General features: G+C 42.5%; 1 long non-coding RNA gene across 1 annotated transcript; it reads left to right on the forward strand.

The window, feature by feature from the left end:
• Positions 1 to 2,329: 2,329 nt before the first annotated feature.
• LOC120322518 lies at positions 2,330 to 8,628 on the forward strand. The gene is made up of 2 exons (XR_005562282.1): positions 2,330 to 3,960; positions 7,547 to 8,628. It is a non-coding gene; the product is annotated as an uncharacterized LOC120322518 (long non-coding RNA).
• Positions 8,629 to 10,878: the final 2,250 nt, after the last annotated feature.

Below are 10,878 nucleotides of genomic sequence, written 5' to 3' on the forward strand. Positions count from 1 at the left end.
CCGGGGGTCTGAACACTTTTCACCGGACAGAGGCAGTTGAAGGAAGCTCGCACGTCCCCTTCTTTTCTCCTCTCCTCCTCCATCCAGGACAGAGAATGAATCCATTTCGGTTTTTCTTCCCTCGGCTCTCCTTCCGTTTGCCTACACATCCTCCAAGTCCTAGCCCTAGCTTTTAACTGCAGTCCCTGGAACAAGAGGGGAAAAAATCGTTTATGGCTTAAAAAATCCAAATGGCTGATTTCGTGTGTGTGTGTTATAAGAATGCACCCACAACAACAAAAAAGTCACTTCTCTGTCCCCCACCGTACAGCAGAAGAATAATAAAAAAGCTTTATATTTTTGCAGTGGGTATTCAAAGATAATTTGATGCCATTGTTTCTGCTACAGATGGTTCTTTTTAATACAATAACACTGCTCTTTGTGCATACTACACACAATAAAAATCGAAAGCGTTCTCCTGAATAACCATTTTGTTCTCGCTTGTATACAGGCCAACAAAAGCTGCCGTGAGGTAATGGGTTCTGTTTATTGAAGGCATAGAATAGAGGTTTGATAAAGATTTTTGTATATGGGGGAAAAAAATTAAAATAAAGACCTTGCAAGGTCGAGCTGATCTCTGCGTATTTATTACCACTGAAATATTTTATCAATATATTTTTTTGAGTTGCAGCTGCAGGGATCCTTCCTCCCCTCCCCCCATCCATAATCAGCCCAAACATCTGTTTCTTTGAATTTGGGGAGATCTGTAGTCGTGGCCAGACCTAAAAATCCAGACTTTACGAGCCAGCGGGGCAAAGGGGCTCAGCGCGAAGGCAGCGGGCGATGGGGAGGCGAGGCTGAGCAGCCCCGGCTGTGCCTGTGCGCGCCTATCTTTGTGTGCCTTGCTTTGCAATCTGCTGTCCACGCACACGCGCACACAAAGGCGCAAACTGGTGCTAACAGCCGTCGGGATTAGCCCACGGGATTTTCCGGCGCGCGACGTTTCCCTGCACTCCAACACCCTCCGCGGCGCGCAGCTCCCGCGCATTGCGGCTGTTGCGCGGGTTTTGCGCGGCAGTTGCGCGCCGCCGCCGCCGCCCGTAAAGTTCCTCAGAGCCTCCAGAGCCGCCCCCACAAACGGGGCTCCGGGTGTGCCCCGCCGGGACCGCGGGCTGCGGAGCGCAGCGGGCAGCGGCAAACGGGAGCCGGCGAGTGCCGAGGGTGCTGCGGGTTCCAGCAGAGTTCTGGTGCGGTGCTAACTTTCTGTCAAGTAATGAATAAATTAGCACCGCTGAAGGGGGAAATAAATGTTAGAGGGAACAGTCAAGACCCACAACGACTTTTTTTTTGTCGTGGAAATTGTTTCACAGGTCAAGAATTCTGCGCCCGAAAGTCGCCCAGTTACCTAGTTTGGGATCTGGTTATGACTGTAGCAACTCGAAGAGAGCCCCAAAGCAGAAGAAAGTGCTTAGACAATGGGGCTCTGCGGGAAAGTTGTTAGTCAGTGACTGTGTTTGTCTACCTTTCTATAGGAATTAATGCCACAGTTCTCTGTGCCTCTGTAGCCTGGACTGACAGTAATCCACCTCTGTGACTTCTGCCCTTTTTGTTTTCACAAAACTCGGCTCACTTGTAGCACGACAACAGCATGGAATAATGACTTTAACCCTCAAACGTTCTTTAATTAGCTTTTTCAGCAAACTAAAAGATGCTCAAATGAGCCCTTTGACAAAAACTGACCTGAGCCTTCAAATTCTACTTTCACTTTTAGGACTAAGACGTTATTGGTTCACAACTCGTCTGAAGTCATCTAATAAGGGATTATTTAGGAACTATTACCCACACGCCAATTAAAGCCTCTCCGATGAAATTCGGGAGACAAAGATAAGCATCAAAACGGAAAATTAAACTATTTGCACATGGCTTGTTTTTCAACAACCCATTTTCCATCTCAGGATAAACATCTTTGCGCCAGCTCGCTCCGCCGGAGCGGGGAGGGTGCGGGGAGCCTCTCCGGGGCGGCCGCGGAGCGGCGGCCGCGGCCCCGCCGGCAGCGCCCGCAGCAGCGGCCCCGCAGCCCCCGCACAGGGGGCCACACTGCCGGGGACGGGCGAGCTCTGCTTTCCAGGCTTAACGCCAAGAGGAGGCTCGCAGGGAGGGTGGCAGAGCTCACCTCCGGGCACGGAGTTCAACCAACCTCCTGTCATTTTGCAATAGCCTTTACATGTTAAGGAGGAGCGGGGGGGGGGGGGGGGGGGGGGGGGGTGGGGAGGGAGGGGGGGGGGGGGGGGGTGGGGGTGTTTGTGTTGAAGTGGTATAGAAGATCCAAACGTGCCAAAGTTCAGGGAATCGTGTAAGAACTTTCCTAAGATTCGCGAAGAAAGTACCGCTTCTCCTGAAGATGTATTTTATTTCTCAGAGCAGTGAAGGCAAGAAATTAGCAGGAAATGAGTATTTTGCTACCTACGGTGGTTCTCTGGGTTAAATGGGAACAAGGTTCTGAACAGTTTAATACTGACTTATCAGTGAAAGATGATATCTCTTTCTCTTTCCAGCCAGAATATCCCGATGGCTCAGAAATCTTACGTCGTTCTTAACCACTGTATACAAATTTTGGAGAGAGTTTCCAGACAAATTACAGCAGCATCCTACGGCAAGCTGACAAAGAGATTCCAAGAATGCCACGCATCTAGGAGGGAAATACGAATCCCTCTCTTTAGCCTGAAGCACGAAATTGGCTTAAAGCTCATTTTGCAGATAACCAGAAACGAAATCAGCAGTGCGTGGACCGGGTGGCTACAACTTTTTAATGCTTTGCAGCAATTTCTAATACTTTCTGGAGGGAAAGAAAAACAAACAAACAAAAGTAAAAAAGTGAACCACAAATTGGAAGGGCTCTGAAAGAAATTCGCATCTCAATACGCATTTTTCGCCCTGGTCTGCGGAGGGCTGGTCTCCCACACGGGCATTGGTACCCTTAAGCCTCTGTGTCGAGACCGATCCTACGGGCTGGGAAAATAAATATCCTAGATTTGGACTTTCACAATTCATTTTAGGCTAGGAAAAAAACCCCCACCTGCATCCAGGTGCATAGATAAAATAACGGATCACCCCAAATAAGCTATATATAGATATATCTCGAAGTTGTGTGTTCGAACAGAACAGACCAATAAGGTGTTTACTAGACACGGTCTCCCGTAGAGGGGCTGAGTGCCGGAGTCTGACTCCCAACTGTGTCCAGAAAAAGAATAATTTCAGACTTTTGGAGTTCTGACCCAGGACAAAGCACTGATACACTGGCGCTGTTTCAAAAAAGAGGGGGCAGCCAGGATGCTGCTGCTATTTTTCGCCCCTAGCCAATATTTCTGCCCTTGCCGTGTCCGACACTGCTCAGCCACAGCCTCTGCCGGGCTCCGCCGGGCACGGACCGCGCTCCCCCTCCCCGGGGCTCCGAAGTTAGTCTTCCCCGGAGGAGTAGAGGTTAACACCGAACTGCACAAGCCCTTCTTTCCCATTCTGGCTCGCTGACAAGAGGGTTAAAGTTTAATATCAGCGGGCTGCCCCGAGTCACCGCCTGCCCACGGCTGCCGGCGGCCACGCGGGACCCGTCCCGGGCCGTCCCGGGTGGGGACGGCGGGTCCCGCCGCCCCCGCACCCCTCGCCCCGGACTCTGGGGAGACTGCGGGACCCGGGTGCGGGGCCCGCAGCAGCGCTCGCCCACCCCCCCCGCTAACCCCGCGTTTCCTTCGGGACTTCTTTCCCGACCAAAGGAGCGTCCCAATCCATTTCTAGAAGTTCTCACCCTCTCGTTTCACTTTAACGACGTTCGTGCTTTTCTAGTCAAAAAATCTACGAGGGGGAGGCGTGGTGTGCTGTCCGGGCACCGGATGCTGAGGAATACACTCCTCGGGAAGGATGGACACGCTTCCCACCACGCCGCAGCCTTGAAACACACCACGTCTCGGGACACACCGATAGCAGGTTGGTTTTTTTTTGGTCGCTCTCCCCAGTCCTCCGGGATATGACGGTAGAAAATCCAGTTACTGAGAAGCAAAGAAGCTGTACCGCACAAGAGCAGCTCTGGAGGAGCGGCAGGTTTGCAGGACGGGCAGGCCCTTCACTGCATGGAAATCTATGGAGGAACTTTAGATGTGCCTCCTAAAATTGCAGAGTTTTCCACTGTTTAGTTTTTTTCATGATTGCTTTGGGAGACCCAAGACCTGTTCATTTATTACCTCAACATTTACTGCAATATTTTTGCTATGGGTAGCTGTGGTGACAAATATACCTTTACTGAAAGATGACTACATGGTATAGGATAAATGTCTCCTGTGAAGAAGAGTAGAAAGTATAGCACTGGTAATATTATGTATTTTGTCCAAATATCTCTGGCACTTGATACCTTTATACATTCAATTCCTTAGATGGACACGTTCTTTGGAACTGGACATTTTTTTTTACATACTAAAGCTGGATTTATCAAATAAGTGAAACTTGTTTGCAATAACTCTTAAATTCCTGTGTATGCTATGTCTGCCTTACAAATATATTGATTCTAAAAATGTTTTGGTAAATAAAAACAAAATAAATAAACAATGAGCGTATATGTGCACACACACTATATATATATATACACACTTTACACTGCATTCTTCATGCCCATGCAGATGGTATATACTATATATATATGAAAATATACAAATACAGTCTAGTGGTCAGTATATAATGTTGCACATTCAGAGGAGTCAGAAACTCCCTTAACTCATAATTCCACACATGGATATGGAGTTTGCATGTGCTCTCACATCTTAAATGGTGTGGGAAACATGATTCTTAATGCTAAATTCTGAATATGTTACCATGGAGAAGGTGATAATTCACAACCTACAAGCAGGTTCTTTCTCAAAACTTAGGTTTTCATTACCAGCTTATTTCTGCTGTTAGCAGGCTGGAACTGGAAAGGAGAGCACCAGTCTTGGCAGGAGGATCCCAGTGAAGTCTAGAGAGCTCTTCACTGGCAATATTTTGACGGGCACTTTTTTTCATCATCATTTATTTAAGATATAAGGGGTGAATTTGGGGAAATTAATTTCTTTCTCTGTGGTTCCAGTATGGTTTCAAGTAGTCCATCACCACCTCATGACAGCAACATCTGCTGATCCCCATAACTTGCAGTGACTTACCGACTTTATGAGGTAAATTCAGTTAATTTGGACACATCGACATTTAGTTAGACCCTCACAATACTTGCCCTTATTGTTCTCATTTTTTTTCCCCATCTAGCCACTATAGAGCCTCAAATAAATCAGGGTCCATAATGGGCCACAACACACTTCTTCCTCTGAACAACACAGGACCTAAGCAGGAATCCCTATGCATAATTTGAAACCCTCCACAAGTATTACAGAGTAGCAATTCCAAGGTTCCTGACAGGTCAAGAAACCCGGGTTATTTGAAAAAACGTTAATAAATGAGAATATGCAGAAATAAGGGATAGTTATTTGCATCAGGAAAAGGGCAAAAACCTCATACTGTAGTTGGCACTGAATTAAAAAGTATACAGCGGATTAGATATCAAGCACTCCTATCAAATACAAGGCCCAGGAACCTAGGGGGAGTGAAGTGTGTAAGAGCAGATGCTTAGAAGGTAAAACACCCCAATTAACCTCATTATCTGTTACAAAACTGTACTGTTAATATTCTGTGTTTTTTCAACTCACTGTTGTTGTTGTTGTTGTTGAAGAGAATCTGTTGACTATAGCATATGTTTTGCTGTAGTCTCCCAAATCAGCATTGCCCTTCTTAAGGTCAGGGGAATGTATCTTAAAACATTCATATATTTAAAAAATATGTATTGTTATTTTAATAGGCACTGTGGATAGTTTAATTTGTATCTGTATTAAATTAAACATATGGTGAACAGGGTATAATAGATTTTCTATAATTTAGCTGCCAATGTGGCAACAGAAGCCAGTTACTCTCACCAGCAGACTTGTCAGTGGTTTGTTTACTAGCTTATTTGAATTAAAATAAAGCTTCGCTTCTGCTGACTGCACATCATTATCTATGAGACCATAATCCTGCTAGCAAATCCTATATCTTCCAGAACTGGCTCTTTTGTTTGGGATTACTGAGAGCTTAGCCTATAACAAAGAGGAATAAGGCATCCCTCTCATCCTCGTAATTAAGTGTGGGGAGTAATTTAGAAACAAACCCAGAAAGATGTACAATTTGGAGTTCTGCTTCTATACAGGATTGGGGAACAGAAGAGGCCAAACACTGATTATGTTAGCACAATATTTAAACTATTAAACTACTGTATAACAGGAATCCAGCTTTTAAAAAGAAATGGCAACTATCAATAAAGTATTAAGTTGCTTTACACTGGAGACATTTTTTGCTTATCTGAAGGTATGCTGGCAAATTTGGGTGGAGCTTGAAGACCGAACACTATTTTAAACCTCAGTTTTTCTACATGCATATACTAACGTTAAAACTTCTATAACACCTCAGTTTTTAAATTAAAGAGCATAATTTAATATACAAAACATTTTTTTTAAAGTACTCCTTAAATGTTTTAAATATTTCTGAATAAGAATATTTTCTAGGAATAGGAATACCTCTGGCAGCTGAACGTGCTTGTTTAAGTGCTCTATTTTGATACCACCAAGATTTATATTTTCCTTTGGGAAAACAAGTAGCTTGAAGTTGTTACCATTTTACAGCTATGACTACAGCAGTCAGGAAGAAAATAAAGAATATTTTAATACAGGTATTCTGAGGTCAGCCAATAGTATATCATCGATCTTTTGAATCATCCAAATCTGTTTCTCCTCAAAACAAGAGTTATGCCAAATACAAGTAATAGAAATTAATAACTAGGTCACAAAAACAGAAGCCTCGGGAGTATATAGATACACAATATCTATTAGCAGAGGGCTAATAAGGACAGGGGTTGATTTATAAAAGTCTTCGACATTAATTGTCACAGATGGGAATTCTGAGGACCTCTGTGAAACCAAATGAGGCCCTAGTGAATTATAAAGCAGGTCCTTAGACTTTAAAAACATTTAGGCAAAGTGACAGTTCAGAACATCTGTTAGCCTTCTGTCTGAGTATAAACTGGATGTCATGGAGTGCACAGCTGTAGGCATTTTCTGCCTCTTTTTGCCAACATCTGTCACAGCATTACAGTAATATAGGTAATTATCAACACCTCATATAAACTGTTTGCTATTTTAATTTCTGAATAAGTAAAATTAGCATTATACCCTCTTGCACAAAAAAAAAAAAAAAATCCAGCAGGGGAAGAATACACATTCCTTTTTAAAGCTGAATGACAGATCTCATAATTTTAGGGGAGCTGAAACTCAGACAAAAATCTCTACTACAAATAAGGTCCTTAGGATAACATAAAAGACTTAGGTGAGAACAAGTTTAAATATTCTCCTTTTCTCTCTCTGTTACTTAAAAAAAGACATCTAAGTCTCATCTGTCATAAGCAAAGAAGATCAGTAGCAAGAAAAGACAGGAAACCGTTAATCATCTATGTTTTTTTTCCATGCAGAAGCAGCTGTCAAATGATGTATGTTTTACCACAGTAACAAAGCCAAGGGCTCATCATCACCAAGCAATTTTACTGTCAGCTGGTCATCCTTCTTCTCAACAGTAACAAAGTAAGAGACCACCTTGCATCAGTGCACAGAAGCTCGACCTGATGCCGAAGTGAGTGGGGTAATAACCCACAGGACTTTCAGAAATAAAGGCATATTCCAGGGGTCCCTTGGCAACTAAACAGAAAGGGGCACACAGGAAGAGATGCTCTGAACAAATAGGCCTTTAAGCCAACTTTTCAAGGCCACATCCAGTTACCCCATAAGAGACGAAAAAACACCGCCCAGTCCTGAAGATCATCTGCCTGATGGTGGACAGCACAGAGAAGATTGCAAAAAGTGACCAGGTACTTTGGGTTCCTCAGTTTTGGAGGCCCAGGTGATACACTTTGTAAGAGCATGATTTCCAGAAGGCAGTTGCTTATCATTTGTGATAATCAGGCTCCTATGACATGTTGCTAGCTGAACACCAAAACCATCAGCCACTTTGACAACAGTGGCCCATGTGGTGGTTGCCTTAATGAGAACAATTTTATAAGTGCCCTTCATGGCCTTGTAGAGCAGAGGATAAAGAATGGTAGAACAACAAAGCAATGCTGTAACAACAGCAGTGGAGACACGTTGGTCTGAACATGCGGGTATGAACCTGGTGATAGAAAATAATCATGTGGCAATGAGTTTTACGAAATTTCATGGAAGTGATGATCATATCCAGCTCATACTTATTTTGCTTTCACCACAAAAAGAATAGCACCTCTGCTAGAAGCTAATGTTCCAACATGGAAAACCTGAAAAAGTGCCTTTAGCTCTTTTTATAAAGGAGGCATATGGAACAAAGTGGTCACCAATATGCTATTTTTAGTGCCTGAACTACAGTCCAGAAGATAATACCCAATTACTTGATATAGTGCTCTATACACTCTCTGAACAACAATAGTGGACTGAGAAGCAAGAGAAAGCACCAGAATATGGTTTTGAAGTCATTCAGATTTCATGTATTTTATTTTCTTCTAAAAATAAAGGCTTTGAAAAGAGGTGCAGTGTTGTCCAGGTTGAAGGAGGGGGGACAGAGAGGAGCTGAAAGGGAGATGAGAGCAGATGGAGGTTGAGACCTTGACTACAAGAAAAGACAGCTAGGGCACAGAGAGCCAGAAATCTAGAGAAAAGAAACAGAAAGTGATTCTGGGGTGTACAGCAGAGAAAGGCATCCATGTAGCTATAAGCCTGTCGTACCTGTACCCAGTAAGGAGCACCACATTCAGGACAATCTATTCTGTTGGGGGCAATACAGGATTTTGCTAATTCTGTTGTTTCCCCTAATTTCCACTCTGATGGACTGTGAATTGGGGTGGCTGAGTTGCAGATACATGTTTTTTTAATAGCCTCTGCTAGCAATTTTACTGAGGACATAGAGGACAGCCCTGTGCCAGTACAGTTTGAGGCTGATCCAGCAATTTTGGAAGGAGATGCACAGATACCTTGCTGTCTGGCTTTCTTATTTTCCCCTTTTCTGTTTCTTACTGCCTCCGCAGTGTTTATTACATCTCCTCCTATTTTCTCCTCATGCACAGTAAAAATTAGCTGAAGTTGTGGACCTGCTCCACTCAGTCTGAGGTCCACCACTCTAACAAAGACTATTCAGTGATAAGAACTGTTTTTACCGAGGTCCTAAACCACGTGTGAGATGTTTGTAGGTTGGGACTATTTCTTTCAAGAGCTCCATCCTTCCACTGAACAATTACTACTCTGGCTTTTCTTGCCAACTGTAACTCTGCATCCAGGTGGATGTTGGGGCAGGTTCTACCAAATTACAAACTGCAGGATAAATATTTTCCTCCTACTTTTGGTTTCAATGTTAAGATTCTTAAACATCTATTTCAACACTTGCAAATAAAACTATCTTACATATTCCCATCACCCTACTACCTAAATGCATTGTTCAAATGCCAAAGACTATGTGAGCTATTGCAGATCACATAATAGGTGCCTACGCATTCACTATTCTAGTAATATTTATTATTGAAACAGACTGTTTTGTAAAGAGCTCTGAGATACCTAGGCCATAAAAAGTGTGATATAAAACAAAATGCTATTCAGTTCAATAGATGTCTGATAAGAAAAGAACCCTAAAATTTGAACAGTTCCTCCTCCCCTTAATCGGTCCTAACAATGTACCCCAGTCTCGGTGCTCCTGCACGCAGAAATATCTGTCTTTTAAAGAGAGGAATAGGAACGTGCAGCTAAAAGAGAGTGCTCATTGGTAGAACATTGTTAGGTGGTTTATAATTGATAGTTTTCAGCATCGGCACAAAGGTAAGGGCTTTAGCCTTGAATACTACTCACTAACAATATACCCACATTCAGAAAACTAGTGCTAAATGTATTTATTAAAATAAATACTTTAAAATAGTCTGCTTTTCATACAAAGTAATTATCTTACACTATGTGTAAAAGGTACTTTTGTAATCAATGGTATACAACCAGCTTCAGATACAACCACACACACATCCCATTACACAGAGTGATGCTCATCAGATTGCTTGGGACTGAATCATTTCATTATGTTCTGTAGCTTAATTCTTCAATTCCTGTAGCTTCAGCTGGAATTCATCCAGATCAGCCCCGCTTTCTAAGATTCAATCAAAATACTTCAAGGCCACAACCACCAAATAGTACAATCGGCTCTAAACACAGAATACGGTATTTCACACTTTTTATAGGCTCATAGTTCCTGTTCTAATAGTGCCAGTTCAACAGGAATTTTTTTCCTTTTTTTCCCTTTTTTTTTCATGTCTAACCTATTAATTACCAAAGGACAAGAGAAGTATTTTGTGGGTATAAATGAATTTTGTAGCAGTCAAAATAGGCAGTCAAAATAGACAGTCAGAATAGACAGTAGCAACCAGTTGGAGAATTTTAAATGCTCTAAATTTACACTAGTCCTGCCTAAGAAGCTAATCACTAAGAAGCTAATGCTTTTTTTTTTTTTTTTTTTTTTGTATATATATACATTGGGTATTCCAGAACAGTCAAGAGATAAAACAAAAAATAAAAAGCAGAAAAAAATACAATATAGTAACAGGTCATGTTTTTTCCACTGAATCAGACAAAAATAATCTCACTAATAGAATGGGGTGAGTAATCATAAGGGCTAAAAATGGTTAATTTTATTTGGTTTTCTGTAGAATCCTATCTCTTTTAATTAATTTGCAAGTATTTGAATGACCAATTTATTCATAAAAATATTTGAGAGTTGTAGGCTATGCAAATTCTATTACTCATTAGT

The sequence above is a fragment of the Pipra filicauda genome, unplaced genomic scaffold (genome assembly GCF_003945595.2).
Source record: "Pipra filicauda isolate LSUMZ 115617 unplaced genomic scaffold, ASM394559v2 scaffold98_size3848907_pilon, whole genome shotgun sequence".
In the NCBI taxonomy this organism is placed as follows: domain Eukaryota; kingdom Metazoa; phylum Chordata; class Aves; order Passeriformes; family Pipridae; genus Pipra; species Pipra filicauda.